We start from the raw sequence: 23,806 nt of genomic DNA, 5'->3' as shown, positions 1-23,806 counted from the left end.
TCCAAACTAAACAGCTGTGAATGTCCCCCAATGTCCAAAGTATACTCAAACCCATCCTTCTTCACCACGCAGAAAAGGTCCTCATACGGTCGTTGTAACAGCATTCCTGGGTCCTGTCTGCGCACAAAAACAAAATCAGCGTCCAGGAGTGGTGGGGCACATTCTGTTAAGGGGATCCAAGCCAGTGGGTAGGAAAAGCTTTGCTGATCGTGATACCATGTCGAAGCTGCTGAAGGATGTTCAGATCAGAATTGGTTGTGAAATCAATGTCCCATGAAACTGTAAGGACCAGACCATAAAGCATCTCTGCGGAAAATGCAGACATAACTTACTTTGGAGCTGTGTGCACTCCCAAAAGAATGCATGGCAACTCATCAACCTAACTGGGACCAGTGAGTCGGGCCTTAAAAGTGGACTTCAGTTGCCAGTGGGAATGAGGGTGAATTGTGTTCTGCGGACTGAATTCATGTGGGAAAACCAAATCCAGTTGACGATGAATGCTCTGGCCCTTGTCTCAGTGTCACTGGATGGCAACGGGACGGCCTCTGGTCAGCACGTGAAATGTCCTACAACTGTTAGAATGTATCTCATGTTTTGAGATTCTGGCAATGGTCCAAGCAGGTCCACATGCACGTGTTCCAACTGCCTGCATACTGTCGGGAAATGTTGAAGAGGTACCTTAGTGTGGCACTGAATCTTGGCAGTCTGGCAGGAGGTACATATGCAAACCCATTGCTCGACACCTTTTCTCAGTCCATGCTATACATATTTATTTGACATGAGCTTGACAGATGTTCTGATGGATGGATGAGATAAGCTGTGTCTCCGGTCAATAAGGTGTTTCTTCCAAGATGCAGGAAACATTGGTCCAATATCTTATCCTGAGATATGATCTGCTGGCATTCAGAAATCATATCATAGACTAGAGTATAGCTGGAAGAGATGCAGCAACTGTTTAACGCATTGGTGAGGCCAGGTTTGGAGAATTGTTTTCAGTTCTGGTCTCCAAATATAGGAATAAAATAGGTAACGTGGAGAGGGTGCAGAAAAGATTTACAAAAATGTTACGTGGCTTACAACATCTAGAGGACAGAGAAAGATTAAGGAGACAGCGACTTTATTCATTCAAACGTAGACGGATGAAGGGGGTTACGATAGAGGTATTCAAATTATGAAAGGAATAGATAGACTGGACGTGAGTAGACTCTTTACCCTGAGGGCAGGGGAGGTTGGAACAAGAGGGCATGAGTTCAAGGTAAGGGTGCAAAACTTTAGGAGGAATGTTAGAGGATGTTTCTTCACTCAGAGAGTGGTGGCAGAATGGAATGATCTTCCAGAAGAGATAATTGCGGCAGGGTCCTTTCTGTCATTTAAGAGAAGGTTGGATGTGTACATGGATATGAGGGGGTTGTAGGGATAAGGCCAGAGTGTTGGAGGGGAAAACTAGTGGAGTTGTTCATGTGAACTGGCACAGACTTGAAGGGCCAATATGACCTGTTTCTGTGCTGTAAACTGTCATATGGTTATATGTGCTGGGCTCCACGGGACAAGGTGGGACATCATTAAGAGTTTGCTGCCAGCGGGTTTGAATTAAGCCCCGTGATTATCCCACGCATTCCTGCAGGAGACTCCAAAAATCGAAAAGATGTATTAACTATTTCCATGAACCCTCCACTTTTACATCTATTTTTCTAAATCCACCCCATAATCTAGACATCTTTACTTAACACAAACCACATTTCTTCTCCCATTCAAAGCACTCAGTAATACACCAAGGCAGTAAAATAAAAGCTCAATGCTGGAAATACTCAGCAGGTTATCTACTTGAAAAATAATCGGAGTTAAAACCTTCAGGTCAATAACCTTTCACTGGGATTCAGAAAGATGATCAAATAAACCTGATTCTCTTTGCTGAGAAAAAGAAGAGAGGGAAATAACAAATTGATTACATGGGATGAAAAGCCCGAGCAGCAGAAATGGCAGTGATGCTGGATGAGTGGAGTCCACTCATTGATCAACATCCTCTGGATGGAGGGGTAAAGGATAAACAAGTCAAACACGATGCTGTCACTGTGAGGTACAATACGACAGCTGCAGAGAATCTGAAATGAAGGAATGGTGAAAATACTTGTTTTTGGATCAATGTGACAAAATTTGACCTGACAAAAGAAAACAAAATTGTTTTGCTCTGCCAGAACTCTCTAGATCAAGGGGCACAATAAAATAGTCCAGAAGCCAACATTATGAAATTGAACAGCCAAGTTACGCAAATCGGCAGCAAGAGATAAAACACTGTTACATAATTCCATGAAAGTGTTGTCACAGGACGACCGGGTTCTAAAGACAGCTTTTGTCATCTTGGCCTTCATTAATTAACATATTGAAAATAAGAGTTGGGAAGTTATGATGAGGTTGGATAAGATGATGGTGAGGCCCACTTAGGAGTATTGTGTGCAGTTCTGGTCACCTAGCTACAGGAAGGGTATTAGTAAGATTGAAAGAGTGCAGAGAAGATTTACTAGGAAGCTGCCAGATCTTCAGGAGTTGAGCTACAGGGAAAGGTTGAACAGGTTGGGACTTTATTCCTTGGAGTGTTGAAAAATGAGTAAGAGATTGCTTAAAGTGGAATATGAATGGGAAAAAAGGCTGAGAAAGACTGCAGTGGACCCAATTGTGAAGGAAATATTTTGCTTGAGAAAAATTGTCATTGGTCTATTTCCTCTTGAGTTATGAAACCACGCACAGAACAAGTCAATGAGGTACAATTAAAACAAAGGTTTTCAAACTTTTTCTTTCCAATCGCATTCCACCTTAAGTAATCCCTTACTAACAGAGCACTTCTGGCACAGGGATTAAGTGGAATATGATCCGGGGGGTGGGGGTGGGGGTGTGAAGGAGGAGTTTGAAAATCACTGCTCCAGATGAAAAGGTTTCTCCATCTCCTTTTTAAGCAGACATCCTTTTATTCTGAGGTTGTGCCCATTGGTCCTAAACTCTCGCACGACTGGCAAAATCCTCTCTCTATCCAGCCCTTTCACTAGTCATCAGATTTCAATGAGGTCCTGCCTCATCCTTCTAAACTCGGGCGAGTATAGGCACAGAACCATCAAATGCTCCTCAAACTTTATTCCTCTCATCCCCAGGATCATTCTTGTAAACCACCTTTGGACCATCACATCCTCTGTTAGAAATGGGGCCTAAAATTGCTCACAACACTTACGAGATCAGGACAACCAGAAGGTGGTCACGGGAGGGAAGACAGCTGCAGGAGTGCCTAGAGTCCGTGGATTGGATGGTGTTCAAGGAGTCAGCTGAAGGGAGGAGTGGGGGGGGGGGTCGTGGCAAGATGGCGTTGATAAAAGATGTGAGAAGACACCTCACCCTGACTGAACTGTTCAATACTTGAACTATAGTGACTTTATCAATGTTTTGAACAGTAATTTACTACAGTAGGATTCTGGAAATGAAGAAAGGAAAAAAGCAGTGTTGGGCACGACCAGTTGGCCCAATAATCACAGAGACAAAGACTGAGGGGAATGATAGGCTTTATTACACACAAGATTGCAGGCCCGGGTCCAAGTGAGAGATTTGAAAGGAAGGAAGAGGTGGCGTGACCTTTATGGCCTGGGTCACAGGGGAGGAGTCTAGGAGAGGATGACATCAGGAGGGGGGGGAAGCCCATGCCTGTTGTGGTCAGTACATACAATACCATATCATAACAAGCAACTTAGAAAAAAACTAGGTTGTCAACCTGTGAAAAGTACAGAAGAAGCAAGGCCGACCTTCCAGAAGGAAACTCGAGACCAGTTAGAAATGAATCTGAAGCCTCAACGTGCAAGTCAGGACCAGCTGGAAGAAACATCTACATCCTCTGCACATCTGGAGATGAAAGATAGCACCGAGATCTTTGGCCGATCCAGGAGGAGCAAAAGTGTGGAATTCGACACGAGCCAGGCTTGACTAAGGAGAGTTGGGCGTGAGTGCCAAAATGCAAGCATGAGTTACCAGGAAGGGGACTGTCTGTATGCAGTGGCGCATCTGAAGATGTTCTCACTTGAAAGAATTTCTGGATCCGATCCATAGTCCGGCTGCCAGGTAGGAGGTGGAAGAGAAGAGGTGGAGGAGGACAACTCAGAAGTTCAAGAAGAAGAAGAGCAAGATTTACTACTTGCTGCAGTTGGACTCAATGAAGGGAGGCCTAAGGCTTTAAGAACATCTCCTTCTCCAATGAAAGCTGTTGTTTCACCAGATACCTTCCCCAGACTTCAAGGCACATGTAACAGGGATGGAAGTCAACCTCATGTCTACAGAACTGATCCAACAAAATGAAAAGATGATGTCTTCTGTGAACTAAGGTTGTGAAACTTTAAATGATCAATTTGCTGTTATGGAGGAAATAAATGGCTGGTATGTGTGAAGAAATTACATCTATTCAATTTGATATTAATAAGAGTTTAACAGCAGTGGACACTGGACAAGATCAATTTAAGAAGATAGAAGACATTTTTATTGACTGTAAGGACCGTGTGGACCATTATGCGGAGAGAATGGATCATATTGACAATTTGTTTACAGGCTGAGATGTCCAGAAGAGAGATTTGTTAAAAAACATTGATTCGTTGGAAAATCAAAGTTCTCGTAATAATATTAAGATAGTTTGTCTGCCGGAAGATATTGATGATTCAGATCCTGTAAAATTATTTCTGGATCCACATGGGCAGGCTTGCATCTGTCCACACTAAACAGCTGTGAATGCCCCCCAATGTCCAAAGTATACACAACCCCATCCTTCTTCATCACAAGGAAAGGGCTCTCATACGGTCATTGTAATGGCGCTCCTGGGACCTATCTGTGCACAAAAACATAATCAGTGTCCAGGAGTTTTGGGGGCACATTCTGTTTAGGGGAACCATGCCAGTGGGTAGGAAAAGATTTGCTGATCACAACACCATGTCGAAGCTGCTGAAGGACGTTCAGATCAGAGTTGGTGTGAAATGAATGTCCCATGAAACTGTAAGGACCGTACCACAAACCATCTCTGCGGACAATGCAGACATCTTCCTTTGGAGCCGTGCACACTCCCAATAGAACCCATGGCAATTCATCGACTATATTGTGTCCGGTGATAGGGCCTTCAGTTGCCGATGGAAACGTTCCACAAGTCCGTTGGACTGTGGGTGAATTGTGGTGCGTGGTCTGATGCAATGTGGGTCGGGAAACCAAATCTAGCCATCCAATTAATGATGAATGCTATAGCCCTTGTCTCAGTGTCACAAGATGGAAACGAGATGGCTTCTGGCCAGCGTGTGAAACGTTCTACGACTGTTAGAATGTATCTCATGTTTTGAGATTTTGGCAATGGTCCGAGCAGATCCTCATGCACATGTTCCAACCACGTGTGTACCACTGGGAAAGGTTGAAGAAGTGCCTTAGTGTGCCGTTGAATTTTGGCAGTCTGGCATAAGGTACATGTGCAGACCAATTGCGCGACGCCTCGTGTACTGGTTTTCTGCCAGGGGATTAGCAACAAATTCTCTTCTACGACATGCTTTAGCAGCATCCAATGCACCTACTATGTACCAGAATTTCATGTCCTCTGCCATTATGACACAAGACAAAACTAAGTTTCATCCTTGGTTGATGGGTCTGGAAAGGAGGCAAGTGAAGTCCTAACATCGATTGGGAAACACAGTCAGTGAGAGGTCAGCATGGCTTAGAGTTTAGACAACGTGTTCAGGACTGCTTTTTGCAGCAGTATGTGGAGATGCCCACGAGATGGGGGGCAGTGTTTGATCTGTGGTTAGGGAATGAAATGGGGCAGGTGGCGGAGGTGAGCATTGGGAAGAACTTCAGATCCAGTGATCATGGGTTAATTAGATTTAGCTTAATTATGGAAAGGGATAGGTCATGTCTGAACTCAAAGGTCTTCGAGTGGGGGAAGGCCAGATTTGAAGAAATGAGAAGAGATTTGCAAAGAGTTGTGTGGGCTGATCTTTTAGCTGGAAATGATGAACAGGAAAATTGGAGGGTATTTAAAGGTGAGATTTTGAGAGTACAGGATCATTTTGTTCCAGATCGGCTGAAATGTAAGATTAGAAGTTCAAGGGAGCTGTGGATTTCTAGAAAAATTATGAATGATTCGGGATAAGAGGGAGGCCCATGCTCAATATAAGAAACAAAAGATTGATGAGATTTATGATCCTTACTTATATTGAAGAAAGAACCTCAAGAGGGAAATTAGAAAGGCAAAAAGAAGGTATGAAGTATCCATAGCTAATAAGGTGAAAGTGAGTCCTTCGGGTTTTTACAGATACGAGAACAGTACAAAGAGGGTTAAGGATAGAGTCCGTCCACTGGAAAATGGGAACGGTGGACTATGTGTAAGTGAGAAGCTGTATGAGATGGGGGAGATATTGAACAATTTTTTTTCTTTTCTGTATTCACGAGCAAAAGGGACACTGGACTATGTGAGATAAATGAGGTGAATGGCTTAGTTATGGAAAGGATAGGGATTAGTAAAGAGAGGGATTTGGAGCTTCTAGGGTCAATAGAGTTGGATGTCTCCTGGTCCTGATGGGATTTTCCCCAGGACATTAAGGGAGGTCAGGGAGCAAATAGCCGGGGCTCTGACAGTGATGTTTCAAACATCACTGGAGAAGGGTGTGGTGTCGCGGGATTGGAGGGTTGCAAATGTTGTTCCACTGTTTAAAAAAAGCAGAAGGTGCAGGCCAAGTATTTATCGGCCAGTAAGTTTTACTTTGGTGGTGGCAAAAGTTATGGAGGGTATTCTCAGAGATAGTATGTACAAATATCTGGATAGGCAGGGAATGATCAGGGGCATCCAGAATGGGTTTATGAAGAGAAAATCATTTTAATGAATCTTGTTGAATGTTTTGAAGAGGTGACAAGGCAAGTGGCTGAAGGTAGGGTGGCTGACGATATCTATTTGAATTTTAGTAAGGCTTTTGATAAGGTTCCGCATGTAAAGTTAGTTAGGAAGGTTCAGTGACTAGGGATTAATAGATAGTGAGATGGGTTCAGAGGTGGCTGTAAAACAGACAGCAGAGAGTCATGGTGGACAACTGTCTGTGAGGATAGAAGCCTGTGACGAGCGGTGTGACTCAGGGATTGGTGCTGGGTCCCCTGATGTTTATCATTTATTTTCATGATTTGGATGAGGGGGTGGTTAACTGGGTAATCAAATATGCAGACGATACAAAATTAGGGGGACTGGTGGAATGTGAGGAAGGTTTTCTTGGATTACAGGATTTGGTTTGTTTGGAAAAGTGGACTGAAAGATGGCAGATGGAATTTAATGTTGACAAGTATGAGGTGCTGCATTCCGGAAAAAATAATGTTAATATGACATATGAAGTTCAGGGATGGGCATCGAGGAAGGCAGAGGAACAGAGGGATCTTGAGTTATGGTACAGATTTCTTTGAAAGTGGTTTCCCATGTAGACACGGTAGTTAAGAAGGCATGTGACATGCTGGCCTTCATAAATCATAGCATAGACTAGAGTATAGCTGTTTAAGGCATTGGTGAGGCCATGTGCAGAGAAGATTTACAAAAATGTTGCCTGACTTACAACATCTAGGGTACAGAGGAAGATGAAGGAGACAGCGACTTTATTCATTGGAACGTGGACAATTGAAGGGAGTTATGATAGAGGTATTTAAAATTATGAAGGTAATAGATAGGCAAGACATGAGTAGACTCTTTCCACTGAGGGCAGGGGAGGCTGGAACAAGAGGGCATGAGTTAAGGGTAAGGGGGTAAAACTTCAGGAGAAATGTTAGAGGATGTTTCTTCACAGAGTGTGGTGGCAGAATGGAATGATCTTCCAGAAGAGATAGTTGCGGCAGGGTCCTTTCTGTCATTGAAGAGAATGTTGGATGTGTACATGGATATGAGGGGGTTGGAGGATATGGGCAGAGTGTGGGAAGGGGCTGGGGAATGGTTAGGGAGTGGAGTGGTTCATGTGAAATGGCATGCACTCGAAAGGCTGTTATGGCTTGTTTCTGTGCTGTAAATTGTCATATGGTTATATGTGCCGGGCTCCACGAGACAAGGTGGGACATAATGAAGTGTTTGCTACCGGCAAGTTTAAAAAAAGTCCCGTGAGTATCCCACACTTTCCGGCAGGAGTCTCCACAGATCAACGTGCCATTCCTCGGCACGCTGCACCAAGCACAGTCCATTAAATGGGTGAGTACACAGCTGTCTGTCTTATGTTTTCGTGCGCCCACTAAACAACTCTTATTCTGCCTTGTCTCACTGACGAGCATCCAGTCCAGAGACCTCCATCCCCCTCGTATTCCTGAACTTGTCCAAATTCTTCAATGCTAACATTGAGCTCATATTTCCTCATGCAGCTGGCAGCTTGTTCCACTCTCCCACCACCTTGTGTGGAGAAGTTCCCCCTCATGTTTCAACTAAACTTTTCCCCTTTCATCCTTGGCCCACGTATTAAGGACTTTTCCAAGAGGCGGAGTCTGAAGAAAACAACCTCTATCCTCAAGGACCCTCACCACCCAGGCCAAGCTTTCTTCACCCCGCTATCACCAGGGAAACAGGTCCAGGAGCCTGAAGACGAACACCCAATGGTACAAACACAGCTTCTCTCCCTCTGCCATCAGATTTCTGAATGGACAAGGAACCACAGTCACTCTCTCACTTACTCTTCATTTTGCACAAATAGATTTCTTTTTTAAAAATGTAATTTATAGCAATATTTGCACCTATATTGTTGCCACAAAATGACAAATATTGTGACATGTTCATCATAATAAATTTTTAATTCTGAACACTGCGCGTACATCAGAAAACAATCATAGCTCAAAAAACAATTTTAAAAGATGAATTAACTATTTCCATGCTCCCTTCCCTTTTATGTCTATTTTTCTAAATTCACTCCATAATCAAGACATCTCCACTTAACCCAACCCACATTTCTTCTACTATTTAAAGCACTCAGTAATACACCAAGGCAGTAAAATAAAAATTCAATGCTGGAAATACTCGGCAAGCCATCTACTGGAAAAATAATCGGCTTTAAAACCTTCAGGTTGATAACCTTTCACTGGGATTCAAGAAGATGATCAGACAAACCGGATTCTCTTTTTGAGAAAAAGAAGAGGAGAGATAACAAACTGAATAAGTGGGATGAAAAGCCCAACAGCAGAATTGGCTGCTGGATGAGTGAAGTCGACTCGTTGATCAACACATCTGTCTGGATGGAGGGATAAAGGATAAACAAGACAAACATGATGCCATCACTGTGAGGTTCAATACGACAGCTGCAGAGAATCTGAAATGAAGGAATGGTAAAAATACATGTTTTTGGATCAATGTGACAAAATTTGACCTGACAAAAGAAAACAAAATTCCTTTGCTCTGCCAGAACTCTCTAGATCAAGGGACACAATAAAATAATCCAAAAGCCAACGATATGAAATTGAACAGCAAGTTATAGAAATTGGTAGCAAGAGATAAAACACAGTTACATAATTCCATGAAAGTGGTGTCACAGGACGACAGGGTTCTAAAGACAGCTTTTGTCATCTTGGCCTTCATTAATTAACATATTGAAAATAAGAGTTGGGAAGTTATGATGAGGTTGGATAAGATGATGGTGAGGCCCACTTAGGAGTATTGTGTGCAGTTCTGGTCACCTAGCTACAGGAAGGGTATTAGTAAGATTGATAGAGTGCAGAGAAGATTTACTTGGATGCTGCCAGGTCTTCAGGAGTTGAGCTACAGGGAAAGGTTGAACAGGTTGGGACTTTATTCCTTGGAGTGTCGAAAAATGAGTAAGAGATTGCTTAAAGTGGAATATGAATGGGAAAAAAGGCTGAGAAAGACTGCAGTCGACCCAATTGTGAAGGAAAGATTTTGCTTGAGATAAATTGTCATTGGCCCATTTCCTCTGGAGTTATGAAACCACGCACAGAACAAGTCAATGACGTACAATTAAAACAGTGGTTTTCAAACTTTGTTTCCCCAATCACATAGCTCATTAAGTAATTCCTTACTAACAGAGCACTTCTGGCAAAGGGATTAAGTGGAATTTGATCCAGGGGGTGGGGGTGTGGAGGAGGAGTTTGAAAATCACTGCTGTAGATGAAAAGATTTCTCCATCTCCGTTTTAAGCAGAAATCCTTTTATTATGAGGTTGTACCCATTGGTCCTAAACTCTCCCAGTACTGGCAAAATCCTCTCTATCCAGCCCTTTCACTATTCATCAGATTTCAATGAGGTCCTGCCTCATCCTTATAAACTCGGGCGAGTCCAGGCCCAGAACCATCAAATGCTCCTCAAACATTATTCCTCCAATCCCCAGGATCATTCTTGTAAAACAAGTCTGGGCCATCACATCCTCTCTTAGAAATGGGGCCTAACATTGCTCACAACACTTACTAGATCAGGACAACCAGAAGGTGGTCACGGGAGGGAAGACAGCTGCAGGTCTGCCTAGAGTCCATGGATTGGATGGTGTTCAAGGAGTCAGCTGAGGGGGGGTCTCGTGGCAAGATGGCGTAGGAAAAAGAAGTTCGAAGACACCTCTCCCTGACTGAACTGTTCAATACTCGAACTGTAATGTCTCGTTTGACTTTATCAATGTTTTGAACAATAATTTTCTACTGTAGAATTCTGGAAATGAAGAAAGAAAAAAAACAGTGTTGGGCACGATCAGTTGCCCCAATTATCACAGAGACAAAGACTGAGGGGAACGATAGGCTTTATTACACACAAGACTGCAGGCCCGGGTCCAAGTGAGGGAAGTGAAGGCCTGGATCACAGGGGAGGAGTCGAGGGAGGAATCCAGGAGAGGATGTCATCAGGAGGGGGGTTGCCAGCCCGTGCCTGTACTGGTCAGTACATACAATACCATTTCATTACAAGCAACTTAGAAAAAACCTAGGTTGTCAACCTGTGAAAAGTGCAGAAGAAGCAAGGTCGACCTTCCAGAAGGAACCTCAGGACAAGTTAGACATGGATCCGAAGCCTCAACGTGCAAGTCGGGAGCAGCTGGAAGAAATGTTTGCATCCTCTGCACATCCGGAGATGAAAGATGGCGCCAAGATTTTTGGCCGGGCCAGGAGGAGCGCTAGTAAGGAATTCGACACGAGCCGGGCTTGACTAAGGAGAGTGGGGGATGAATGCCCGAATGTGAGCTCTAGATACCGGGAAGGGGACTGCCTGTATGCAGCGGAGTATCTGGAGATGTTCTCACTTGCAGGAAATTCTGGATCCGATCTACAGTCCGGCTGCCAGGTATGATGTGGAAGAGAAGAGGTGGAGGAGGACAACTCAGAGGTTCAAGAAGAAGAAGAGCAAGATTTACTACTTGCTGCAGTTGGACTCACTGAAGGAAGGCCTGAGGCTTGAAGAACATCTCCTTCTCCAATGAAAGCTGTTGTTTCACCAGATACCTTCCCCAGACTTCAAGGCCCCTCTACAGAACTGATCCATCAAAATGAAAATATGATGTCTTCTGTGAACTAAGGTTTTGAAACTTTAAATGATCAATTTGCTGGCATGAAGGAAAAAGAATGGCTGGTATGTGTGAAGAAATTACATCTATTGAAGTTGATATTAATAAGAGTTTAACAGCAGTGGACACTGGACAAGATCAATTTAAGAGGAGAGAAGAAGTTTTTAATGACTGTAAGGATCGTGCGGACCATTATGCAGAGAGAATGGATCATATTGAAGATTTATTTACAGGCTGGGATGTCCAGAAGAGAGATTTGTTACAAAACATTGATTCGTTGGAAAATCAAAGTTGTCGTAATAATATTAAGATAGTTGGTCTGCTGGAAGATATTGAAGATTCATATCCTGTAAAATTATTTTTGGAAATAGATTCAAGAGATGTTGGGAGTTGAGTTTTTTTAGATCGGGCTCAGAGGGCGTTAAGGAGAAAATCTTTTCCGGGTCAAATGCCAAGAGCGGTTCTTTTAAGATGTTTGCGATATCAGGATAGAGATAATGATTTTGCGGCTTGCGGTTCAGAAAGCTCGCCTTGATCAAAGCCCTATGATGGTTCAAGGCAATATGGTTTTATTTTATGCTGATTTAAGTCAGGAGATTATTAAGTGACGGAAAGAGATTAATCTGGCCAAAGCAGTTCTGTGGAAGAAAGGGTATAAGTTTACTTTACTTTATGGGCCTGATCAGTCTCAATGTTTTGAGAGTCCTTATGGTGCATTAACTTTTGTGAATTCCTTCCCAGATTTGAAGGAATTAATGGGGAAAATGTCCGAGAGTAAGATTGGTATGGGTATGGGGAAAAGAAGTTGGAATCAGAATTGGTGAGTGTTGTTGAAGATGAAGCTCAAGCTCAATGTGGGTGTTATCACTGGGATGACTGATGGGTTTTAATGTTCAGTTGGGGGGTGGTGGTTGACTCGACTACTTCTAAAGTCATCTGCCACTTGTGGTATTAGCTGCACCTGGTCCACAGAGGGGGATCCGACTCTTATACTCGTAGGTTTTTTTACAGGATTTTCTTCTTTGAAAAGAGGGGTTTGTGAAGAGCATTTACTTGTGTGAAGTGTCAATCTCAGGAGGAAATTAAGTTATGGCTCATTTCAATTTTGTGATCTTTAATGTTAAAGGACAATAATCCGATTGAAAGAAAGTGAATATTGGCATATATAAAGAAAATGAAGGTTGATCTTGCTTTTTTGCAAGAAACTCATATGTTTGAGAAAGAACATATGAAATTGAAAAGAGATTGGGTCGGACATGTTTTTCATCTCCATTTAATTCGAAAGCTCGAGGTGTTGCTACTTTGGTTCATAAGAAGATACCGTTTCAGTTGGAATCATTCTCTGCCAAATCATTTTCTCGAAGACAATCAAGATAACTAACCTGTTCATTGAGCACTGTGCCTGGACTCAGATTCACAAACTCACCTGGCAAGGTCAGCATACAGCCATTGACTAGCTCTACCACTAAACATCCATGATCTGCCCTAACAGCAGTAGGCATGCAAAGGAGAACCATGGCCAAACGTTCGCTCCATGGAGATGCATCACCACCTGCTTTCAATTGTCAATGGAAACGCTCAAAGAAGCTGTTTGCCTGAAATGCTCAGCGATAATTCAGGTTGTGCCCAGAGGATCAGTGAGAGCTCGGACCAATGCTGACTCGATCTGAAACCTTTGATCTGTTGTAGTAGTGCCCAGAACACCAAAAGATGGAATCCAATGATCCACAAAAGCCCAAACAATTGTCTCTGCAGAGATGCCGATGATAGGAATTTCATCCTGCCACCTGGTCGTCCAGTCCTCACATGTGAGCAGATAAGTACATTGCCGAGTTGGCAGAAGTGGACCTTCCAAGCCACAAGGTGCACGTGCTGGAAATGGGAATCCAAAACAACAAAATCCCCCAGCTTGAATTTCATGTGCCTGGAGACTTTAGGCCATTGAACCAGCAAGCGAGTCCTTGCCCATAATACAACATTCTGTTCAACATGAAACCAGATAAAATCTTCCTTAACCAGTTTGATTGATGCTCTTCTACCAGGAAGAGATAGATTATGAAGAGAAAATCTCCTGCCTCATAGCTGCCACACAAACGGCAGAGTCCTTCCTGTTGGGGGAAAAAAAATCACAGGCCAACTTTTCACCCGATTCATCCAGGGTCACATCTTGAAAATGGAGACCAGAGTTGACCTGATGAAATCGGCATCAGTGTGCCGTGCATGAGCCATGGCAGTGAAATCGATGGCAATTGTTGGATGTAATGTCGCGCCTGGATCGGGCACCAGCCACAGCATTCACTTTTCCTCAGATATGCTGTGTGTCCGATGAAAATTGTAGGATGAACTCCAAGTGCCAAATCTCTCTGTGCAAATAGAGATGTGTGCTTCTACTTTCAGTATGCAGAAGAGGCTGGTGGTCTGTACAAATTGTGTAAGAATGACCTTCCAATAAAAAGCTGAAATATTGAATTGGAAATTTGGATTCATGAGAGAATTACAAATAAATTTGTTTCAAAATTGTATCTACTATTTCAAGAGGAATCTCCAAACCCAGACTTGAATAAATCAAAAGAAAGATGGGAATTGCATTTGGGAACTGAAATTGACCCTTTTTGCTTGTCTGACATTTGTTGAGACAGTAATTAATGTTTTTGATAGATTAGTTAATTACAAATTTATTCATCAATTATATTTAATGCTATATCAATTAATTTATTGCAATTTTTTCAAATTTATGTCTTAGATGTGGCACAGAAATTGGTACGTTTATACATTCTCTTTGGTCATGTCTCAAGGTGACATCATTTTGGAAAGATCTGGGCAAGTTTTTGGAACAAATTATAATAATGTTTACCATCAAGACCTGAGTAGTTACTTTTGGGAAATGTATATGATTTGAAAGCCTAATTCAATTTCTCAAAGAACAATTAATTATTTTTATAAGTTGCATTGACAGTGGCCAGGAGATGTATAGCAATTCCATGGAAATCTGAATCCCATCTTAAAATTGATTGTGGGGAAATGCAAAATTGTATTCCCTTAGCAAAGGTGACGTATAATATTAACTGGGTATGATACATTATTCAAAATATGGAAACCATATTTAGATATGGGTTTGGATATCTAATGTATTTACTTCTCCACCCCACCACCACTTTTCATTAATCTTAATGGTTGAACCTTATCATGTTGGTTTAATTCTAATATTTTTTTAATGTCCTGCCTTTCCTTTTGGGAGGAAATAGTTATCACAGGAGCTTTGAACCTAGATCTGTTTTTTTTTTCATTATACTTTTCTTCTCTTCTCACTTTTATGGACAGTACAACCATTTATTTGTTATTCTATTTTGATCAATGTATCATTTGGATACGATTCTGGTATTATATTGTACTGTATACAAAACTATAAATTAAAAAAAAAACTGAAATGTTTCACTGCGAGATAGATAGCTCAGAGTTCTTGCCCAAATGTACTATACTTTGCCTGAGCCGGTGACCGCTTGGCTGAAAAAAAACACCGGAGGTTCCAATTGCCCACAGACTCGTTGTTCGAACACTGCTCCCACAGCACTGTCAGATGCATCTGTGGTAAGAGAGCAAGATCTTGGGCATTTGATGTACAACCTTAGTGACATATGTCAGAACAGTGTTCACATCATGGAAAGCATAAACAGGATGGTCTCCCAAAGATAATGTCTTTTTGAAGCAGAGATCAGATCCTTTGAGTCGTACAGCAAGAGGTGTAGTGGCATTCACCAGGAAACAGCAATAAAAATCCCTCATACCTCAAAACCATCACAACTGGCCAAACGTAACAGAGGGAGGAAATTCTCAAATTTCACGCACTTTCCATTCATCAGGCAAAATACCATGTGGCATAACTCTAGCTCCCAAAAATACAAGATCAGAAACACCAGAAACACTTTCCTGGGATTGATCAAGGTACCACATTCCTCAAGCCTTAGAAACAATGAGATAAGGTGGCTCTTGTGCTCCTCTTCATCCACACTTACAACCAGATCTCCTCAATCAACACAAGCACCAAACAAACCCATGGACAGTGAGTTCGTGTTCTATGAACCACTGGAATTTCTGAGCTGCATTCCATAGACCGAATGGTTTTCTCAGAAACACAAACATGCCGAACGGGAGCATCACTGCTGTCTTTGTGACATCCAAAGACTCAAATGGAATATAATAGTAAGCACATTCTAGATCTATTTTGGCAAATGCAGATTTGCCATGGAGGTTTGCTGAGAAGTCTTGTCAATTTGGAATATTGTATCAGTCAGGCATGGTGGAATTGTTCAGGGGACGATCATCCCTGCAAGGCTGCCAATCTCTAGTTTGTTCAGAACCACATACAATCGTGAAGCCCAGCAGCTGTCAGATCTGTGGGCTAGGCACAATTCTTGCCATTCCAATTTTGAGATTTTAAGATAATCTGGGGTATTACAAGCCTGCGTCTCATAGACCCTGCCTTTATATGGTGGCTTATTGCATGTCTGCACACCATTATGATGGGGACACGAGGCGAGGAAAAGACTTGAGGAAGGCTTGGAAAGGGCAGGAGCCAGGTTGAAGGCTTGTCAGGCAGCAGATGGCATTGGAAGGACAATAAATGTAGCTCATTTGCATTCAAGAGCTGCAGTCCACACAACGGCATTTTGACAAATACATCACTGAAAAATGTGACAAGAAATTCTCTCCCAAAGTGGAACTGGCCACATTTACAACTGAAAACCCACCCAAAACGATGTGAAGCTGAAATGAAATGCAAGTGACCTCTGGGCATATTTGAATAAGAGAATCATTTGTAGCTGAATGAACACATGACATATTAGCAAATCTATGTTCCTCAGGAGTTGGAGGGACAGGCACCGCTCCAAAGTGACAGATAGTTTTGGAGTTTTACATAGAGATGCCAAACTAATAACCTATTCTAACAACTGCCTAGAATTGTTCCATTTTTCTCAGTTGCCTTCGATAATCTCTCCCAAATGAGGACAAAGGAACATCGAATCTGCTCCGTAAACTGAAACAAAACTATTTCTTGATTTAATACTCAGTGATCTGGCTTCCACTACTGTATGTGGCAGCGGTTCCACAGATCCACGACCCTCTGGCGAAACAAGTTCTTCCTAATCTCTGTTTTATAGGATAACCTCTAATTTTCTTGTCCTCGATTCACCCACCAAGGGAACCATCTTACCCGCATCCACCCTATCTAAACCTTTTAATACACAAAATCCCTCCATGAGATTTCTTCTTTAATTTCCTGTACTCCAATGAATACAACCCAAAAGCTGTCAAACACTCCTTGTACGTTATCCTTTGCATTTTGGGAATCATCCTAGTCATTCTCCTCTGCACCCTCTCCAACAACATCACATCCTTTCTCACATAGGGGGCCCAAAACTGCACACAGTACTTGAAATGAGGTCTCACCGGTGCCCCATAGAGCCTCATCAACACCTCTTTACTCTTGTACACCATTCCTCTTGAAATGAATGCCAACATAGCATTCGCTTTCTTCATGACCAATTTCACCTGGTTATTAACTTTTAGGCTTCCTTGCACAAGGACACCCAGGTCCCTTTGCACATCCAAGGTCTGAATTTTCATCCCATCCAAATAGTATGCTTCCTGTTTATTTCCACTGTCAAAATGTACAACAGTAAATGTCTTGGTGTTAAATCTCATCTGCCATCATTTTGCCCAGTTTCCTAATCTGTTTATATCCTTCTGCAACTTTACGGTTTCTCCACTTCCTACTCTGTCCCCTATCTTGGTGACCTCCGCAAATTTGGCCACAAAACCATTTAAATCACAATCCAAATCATTAATTTATTTTTCCTTGGAATATATCTATCCTGCATTCCTTTTATTACTGCCACATGCCATTCCAGAATCGATCATCACTGAACCTGAACATGTTTATTGTGATGAACGTCTTCCAATAAATGTTCTGGGTTTAATTTTTTTAAATCTTGTTGTGGTTCCTCTTCATCACCTCTTTGAAAGCTGAATTCACAAAATTTTCCAAATATTTTTTCAGTAATAATTCTGTGGTACAGAGGATTACTAATCTTTCCTAGAGGTTAAAAGTTGCATTTTGATTTTCTTCTCTCAACTGAACATTGTACAAGGTGAAGGCTGATTAAAATGGATTCAGTAATGATGGCCTTCAAACTTTGCATTTTTGCTGTGGCTACACAGCTTGAATGATAAACTGGTGTTTCTTCGGGGAATTAACTCATGGAAATGTTCTAAATACATGAATTGAAGATAGACCTCTGTGAAAAGTATATTGCCCATCAGCAACAATCCTTGAAAAGAGATGAATCATCACCCAACAGAGCAGCCCAGGAATAGGCCATTTGGTGAACAATGTCTGTGGTGACCATGATGCTCATTGAAATTAATCCCATCTGTCAGCACATGGTCCATACACATCACCCATTCCCTTTTGTTCATGTGCCCAACCACATGCCTCTTAAATCGTGGTGATTTCACCACTATCCTGGCCATGTGGGCCAGACCCCCACTGCATTGTGCAAAACCCTGCTTCACTTGTCTCCTTTTCCCCTCTCATGTTCAATATAGGGATCGAAGTATTTTTACATCTCCCACGGGGGCCGGGAAAGAAGAAATCTGTCTTCTCCAGGACTACAATAATTGGATAAATTTCAACCAGGTCATCTCTCACCCTCCCATGCTCCAAAGAAAAGTATCCAAATTTGTCCAACTTCTCCTCAGACCCAATGCTCTATCCCAAGCAAACCCCAGATGAATTCCTTTTGTCATGCAGCAACTAGAATTGCAGAAAATACTCAAAATGTGACCTAATCACATTTAATACTTAATGCCCTGCTCAATGAAGAATACTTTCTTTAACACCCTACACTTGTGTTGCCACTTTCAAGGAGCTCACGCTTGTACCCCAAGATCCCTCTATGCAACAGTATGACAAGTCCTCTCGAAGAGCAAGACACTTGTCCAGATTAAACTCCATCTGCCATTTCTCTGCCCACATTTAAAAGTTATCGGTTTGGAAGGGAGAATACGAGGGGAACTTGGTGAATCAGCAGGAGAGAGAGTGAAACCTGTGGAGGGGGGAGGTGGTGGACAGGTTACATGATTTTGGAAAATTCCATATGCATACTATCGAGTCACAAATGCAATAAGAGATGGTTCCTCTGGATTTGACCTCACCCTGAAAATGGAGGAGGCAGAAGACAAAGGTCAGTGTGAGAATGGAATGGAATTTAAAACGGCTTGTGACCATGAGCCAAGATGGCCATTGTGATCAAATTGGAGGTGCTCAGCCAATCTGTCATTTACTCTGCATTGGGTTTCCTGCCACAGAGAGAACAGACATGGTTGGAGGAGGTGATTGTGAAACTTTACCCTGCATGAGAATCCCTCGATGGTGGTAAATGATGTAGATTGCAGGAGAAAATGACCGAGGAGGGGGAGGAATTAGGAGTCTGTAATTAGTTGAAAGATCCTACTGCAAGATTCATCAACAACGAGTAGTAAAGTAGCTTCAGTCTATTCTCCCTCTCAGAAAGATTTAGTTAATAAACAAAACAATCTTTCAGCACAGCCAGGGGCAAAAGGGCTCTTAATTTAGTCTTACAATCAACAGACTTTGAAATTACCCACCGTAAATGCCTCAAAATTCAATTCACTTCTGGTGGAAGTATAAGAGCCAGTGGCTTGCTTAATCAGATTAGCCTATTCTGAGTTTCCATTTTGACTTTCACACCATCAAATGCAAGCCCCAGTTTTGTTCCCCAACTATTTTCTATCCTTACCCTCTTTGCAATCTCATCTACCTGAAATTGGAACAAACAACAGCCAATTTTGCCATGTATAAATCAAAATAACTTACCCACAGTTTCACATCACTGTAGCCACTGAGGGATAACTTGTGCCCATCAGGAAACTGCACCACCCACTACAGGGTGCTATTTACCTTGGTGTTAATGACTCTTTTCCAGTGTTACTTTCAGACATAATGACATATTAAACATGCACAATATTTATTTTCTTACTGACCAGAACTATAAAGCATTGTGTGAAAAGGTAAAAAACTCAAGTCAACCAGGAGATACAAATTTCTGACTGCAATGTTGCTGCCCAAATTTGCTACATTATTGAAGTCTCACAGAGCTTACAACAGATATTCAAATCGAGCAATAACAGAAATAACAGAATATTACGGCACGGTACAAGCCCTTTGACCCACGATGTTTTGTTGATCTTGATATTTCTAACAAAAAAAAACCCTGTAGCAGCTACTGCGGTAGATGCTACTAAATAAAGGAAAACACATACAAAGGTAGTCAACTCAAGACTGGTTTATTGCAGACATACAGATCTTTTATTCCCTGCCTCTCAATGAGAACATTAGTGAACACCTGGTCCAGAGGACCAGCAGGTTAAAGCTACCAGCCATTTGTGCCCCGTGCCTTTAGGCAGGGGCTTCATCTGATCCACTCATTGTACTTTGGTGCCCAGCACTGTTAGCCTGCGACGTGTCAGGTAAGTCTGTGAACTGACGGTGGCATTGCGTCCGCTACAACCCTGTTTTTCTTTCACCCATGTAAACCTGTCTTAGAGTCTCTTAAATGCACCTTACGTGATATTGTAATGGATAAATATATTTGGAGAATTTGGTAATATTTGGGATTTTGGTAAGATTTAGAGTAGGTTACATACATACACACACATATATTATAAAACATTTTATTTGAAAGACTGAAGAAATATTGAAGATCTCTGGAGAAAGTTATTCACATTCACAAGTTGGTGTTAGTCGAACTGATGTCATAAAATGAATGACCATTGTTTGGAAATGGAGCCAGGATGGCTACAAGTACTTTTCTGCAGGGTGCTTAGAGGAAAGTCACACGTGGGTTTTGTTTATCTAACAACAGCTTGAGCAGAAGAAAGAACTCCTGTTGTTTGGAATAAGAGGAATGGAACTATGTAATAGCTTGCAAAAAGAAGTTACCATCTGGAAAATCCTGATGGGGCAAGTTTCCTCAGCCAGACATTGAGGTGACTAATGAAGGTACCTCAGTTGTGGAAATCCTGGAACAACAAATCTCTAAAAACGCTACAAGAACCTTCCTGAGCAGGAAACATTTACCTTTCGAGCACCAAAACCTGGTGAAATTTAGAAACGTTCAATTCTGTGCACAGCAGAAGAATTGCTTGCATCCAGATAACTTGGAAGAAGGAGAAGTGAGATTGAACAATATCTGCTTAGATAATGACATTGGGAATGTTCAAAGTAGGAAATGGGTTCTACCAGCAGGAGTTTCTATTTGACAAAAAATATTGATAGGTGGCTGGCAACATACGTTTCTTAAAAATTAATACTCTACCCTCTCCCTCCCTAAACCACATTCAGCCCCATGACATCTTTCCACATTGCATTACTGGGACCATCAAGGACCTGACCCATTTCCCATCTCTCCTTGCAATACCAATATGGCAGCTGCCATTAAGAACTGACAAATCATATGCAAGATGAACATCATCATGACATCCTGCTTAAAAAGAAGGGTCAACAAACCTTCCTAATTTTGTCACTACATTTTTATTTCGATTCCCATAGGGCATGAGCAAAAAATGTCCCATCCATTGGCTCACCAAATTATGAGTAAAATCATGATCCCTGTTCAAGAAAACCCATAACCTTCAATGGTACACAGATAATCTAGGAAGAATTCTGTAATAAAGTTGAATGAAACATTGAAAGAATTTCCCGCTTATAAACACTGAGATTGTAGCATGCCAAGAGACCAGGTGAGCAAAAAGAGGCCAAATCACTGCCACACTCAGATAGTCCAAGATGGCACGGACTCCCCTTCACTGCCAAGAAGGAGCCCGCACCTAGCACCATGTATGGGCTGAGGAGCCCTCCACTTCCACGTAGAGGCAGACAGCTGGAGAGTGACGCCATGACACAATGACGTAAATCGGGAAGTCAGGGAGTACGTCACCAGAAGTGGGTGGGCCAGCGAGCACATGTGGGGAATTTAAAACAGTAAAGCCAGTCTTTGCTACAACAGGAACAACGGATGGAATCAAACACATTCTATGAACATTTGGAAGCAAAAAAAAATGGATTGGTTTTCCATCCCTTCCTAAGCGACCCAATGACCCCGACAAGTCCTTCCCGACTTGCGACCGCAATGGAACCCAAAAGTTCAGTCAGATACCACAATGGACGCAAGTCGGAGTTTCCCCCCCGTGCGAGGAGCCCTGAAGTCTTAGAGTGTATTTTTTAAAATAAAATGATTTTCAAAGGGGAACAGAGACACGGGACACGTAAAACCCAAAATGTGCGGATTGACTTTGGGACTCAGTGTCTCAGGGTCCATCGGTTGGGGAAGCCATCTTAATTTCAGTGCGCATGCGCGACTTGTGGCTTTGCTGAGTGGCCCGTCAGTCGGCACGTGCATATTAGCCGCACATGCGCAAACCCAACTCCAAGTCGCAAATCCACCGCGCATGCGCCAACCAGACTTCCAAACTTCTTCTTGCCCCTCCCCCGGCCCTTTCCCGCTGCCAGTTACCCCACGGCCTCCGGCCTCGCCCAGTCGGCGCCATCAGGCCTCGGCTCCACTAAAACACCCCGCCGGTACCGGCCGCTCCCGGGTGGGTCCCGGCGGGCTGCGGGTCGCCCGTTTTCCCTGGATCGCGCGGCTGAGGAAGGTCCCGGCGCCTCCGCCAACTTCCTCCCATTCGCGCCCGCGGCGACGCGACGGACCCCGAGCAGATGACGTCGCCGCCAACGTCCCGCCTCCTCACAGCAAGAGCCAATCAGCCCGCGAACCCACCCATCAATCCAACCCGACCCCAGCGTCTCATCCAATAGCGGCCTCACCGAATCAATCCTTGACACGCTCAACTACTTGTCCTGGTGAACGTCTATTGCTGCTGGGTTTTGGGGTCCTTTGGGCTCATAACACCATAGTCTGGTGACGTACATGGACCTCCTTCCCACTCCATCCATTTTGGACCCCCACATGAAGAGGGAAACTGCTCTGGTAACTGCCAGGGCAGAGGTGTGTGAGATGGGCCTGGTGGGAGATGGGGGTTTGGAGATGGGCCTGGTGGGTGACAGGGGACAGTATTGGGGATGAACCCAGAGGATGGAGACCACCCCCGGAGCTCCGGTTCACCAATGGGTCACTCACCTTGGCCCACGGTCGTGCGTTGATCTGCGGGAATGTGAATTAGATGCAGTTGAGGTTCATCTCCCGGGTCTGCTCCCTGGTTGAGGTCCCCAACACCTGTTGGGACAGAAACCACTTTCACCACTGGTTCGGGGTGGAGCAACAGGAGGGTGACAAGGGGAGGGGATGCAATGTATGCGTACCAGGTCAGGGACATGGGACGAGCCCAAGAACTGGAGTGGTGGTGAAGGCTGAAATCTTAGGGGCATTTAAAAGGCTCACCAAGTGTCACAATTTCCCAATAACCGATCGGCTGCTTAGACTTTAAGAAATGTCTTCAATGAAAATGAAATATCCTTGGAATTCTCTACCCTATTGAATGTGACTGTGCACCTAGCTGGAGGTATTTGGACATACTATATAAACCTTGCTAAGTACCAGTGCAGGTTGGAAACGTTCGATTTCCTTGGGGGTCAAATCAACAGGCACGGAACTAAACCCTGCTTGAAAAGGTAGAGGTTGTTCAGTGCTTCCCCAAACCCCACATAATGAAGGGGCTGCAAGAATTCACTGGTACCATTAATTTTTATCACCGATTGATACCGGTAGTGGCCCACATCATGCGGAGAAAGGTAAAAACATTACCTAGGACAATGAGGATTTGGAGGCATTCCAGAAGGCCAAGGACGCACTGGCCAACACAACCCTTGTGGTACACGCCAGGCCAGAGACACCCACCACTCTCACAGTAGATGCTTCCAGCACAGCAGTAGGGGGTGCACTGGAGCAATTCATCGAAGGGGAATGGCAGCCTCTGTCCTTCTTTAGCAGACACCTCTGGCCACCTGAACTCAAATGCAGTGTCTTTGACTGAGAGCAATTGGTGCTGTACCTGGCAGTCAGGCACTTAAAGTATTTTTGGAAGGTAGACAATTCAGTGTCTTCATGGACTAGAAGCCATTAACTTTTGCCTTCCATAAAGTGTTGGACCTGTGGTCGGCCAAGCAGCAGCGACTCCTCTCATATGAGTCTGAGTTCACTACAGACATTCAACACATCGTGGGTGATGCACTGCCCCACCCCCGCAATCAAGTCTGACCAGGCCCTGTC

General features: G+C 43.2%; 1 long non-coding RNA gene across 1 annotated transcript in view; it reads right to left on the bottom strand.

Moving 5' to 3' along the window:
* The window catches only part of LOC138750360 (uncharacterized), a 35,965-nt gene extending 13,688 nt beyond the window's left edge, over window positions 1-22,277 (bottom strand). Inside the window, exon 1 of the long non-coding RNA XR_011349284.1 lies at window positions 22,094-22,277. This is a non-coding gene — a long non-coding RNA (uncharacterized lncRNA). The remainder of the gene's footprint in view (window positions 1-22,093) is intronic.
* Between the last annotated feature and the right edge of the window lie 1,529 nt (window positions 22,278-23,806).

Source organism: Narcine bancroftii, unplaced genomic scaffold (assembly GCF_036971445.1).
Source record: "Narcine bancroftii isolate sNarBan1 unplaced genomic scaffold, sNarBan1.hap1 Scaffold_122, whole genome shotgun sequence".
Taxonomy (NCBI): Eukaryota; Metazoa; Chordata; class Chondrichthyes; order Torpediniformes; family Narcinidae; genus Narcine; species Narcine bancroftii.
The sequence above is the reverse complement of the archived record's forward strand: the minus strand, read 5'-3'. Positions and strand labels throughout refer to the sequence as shown.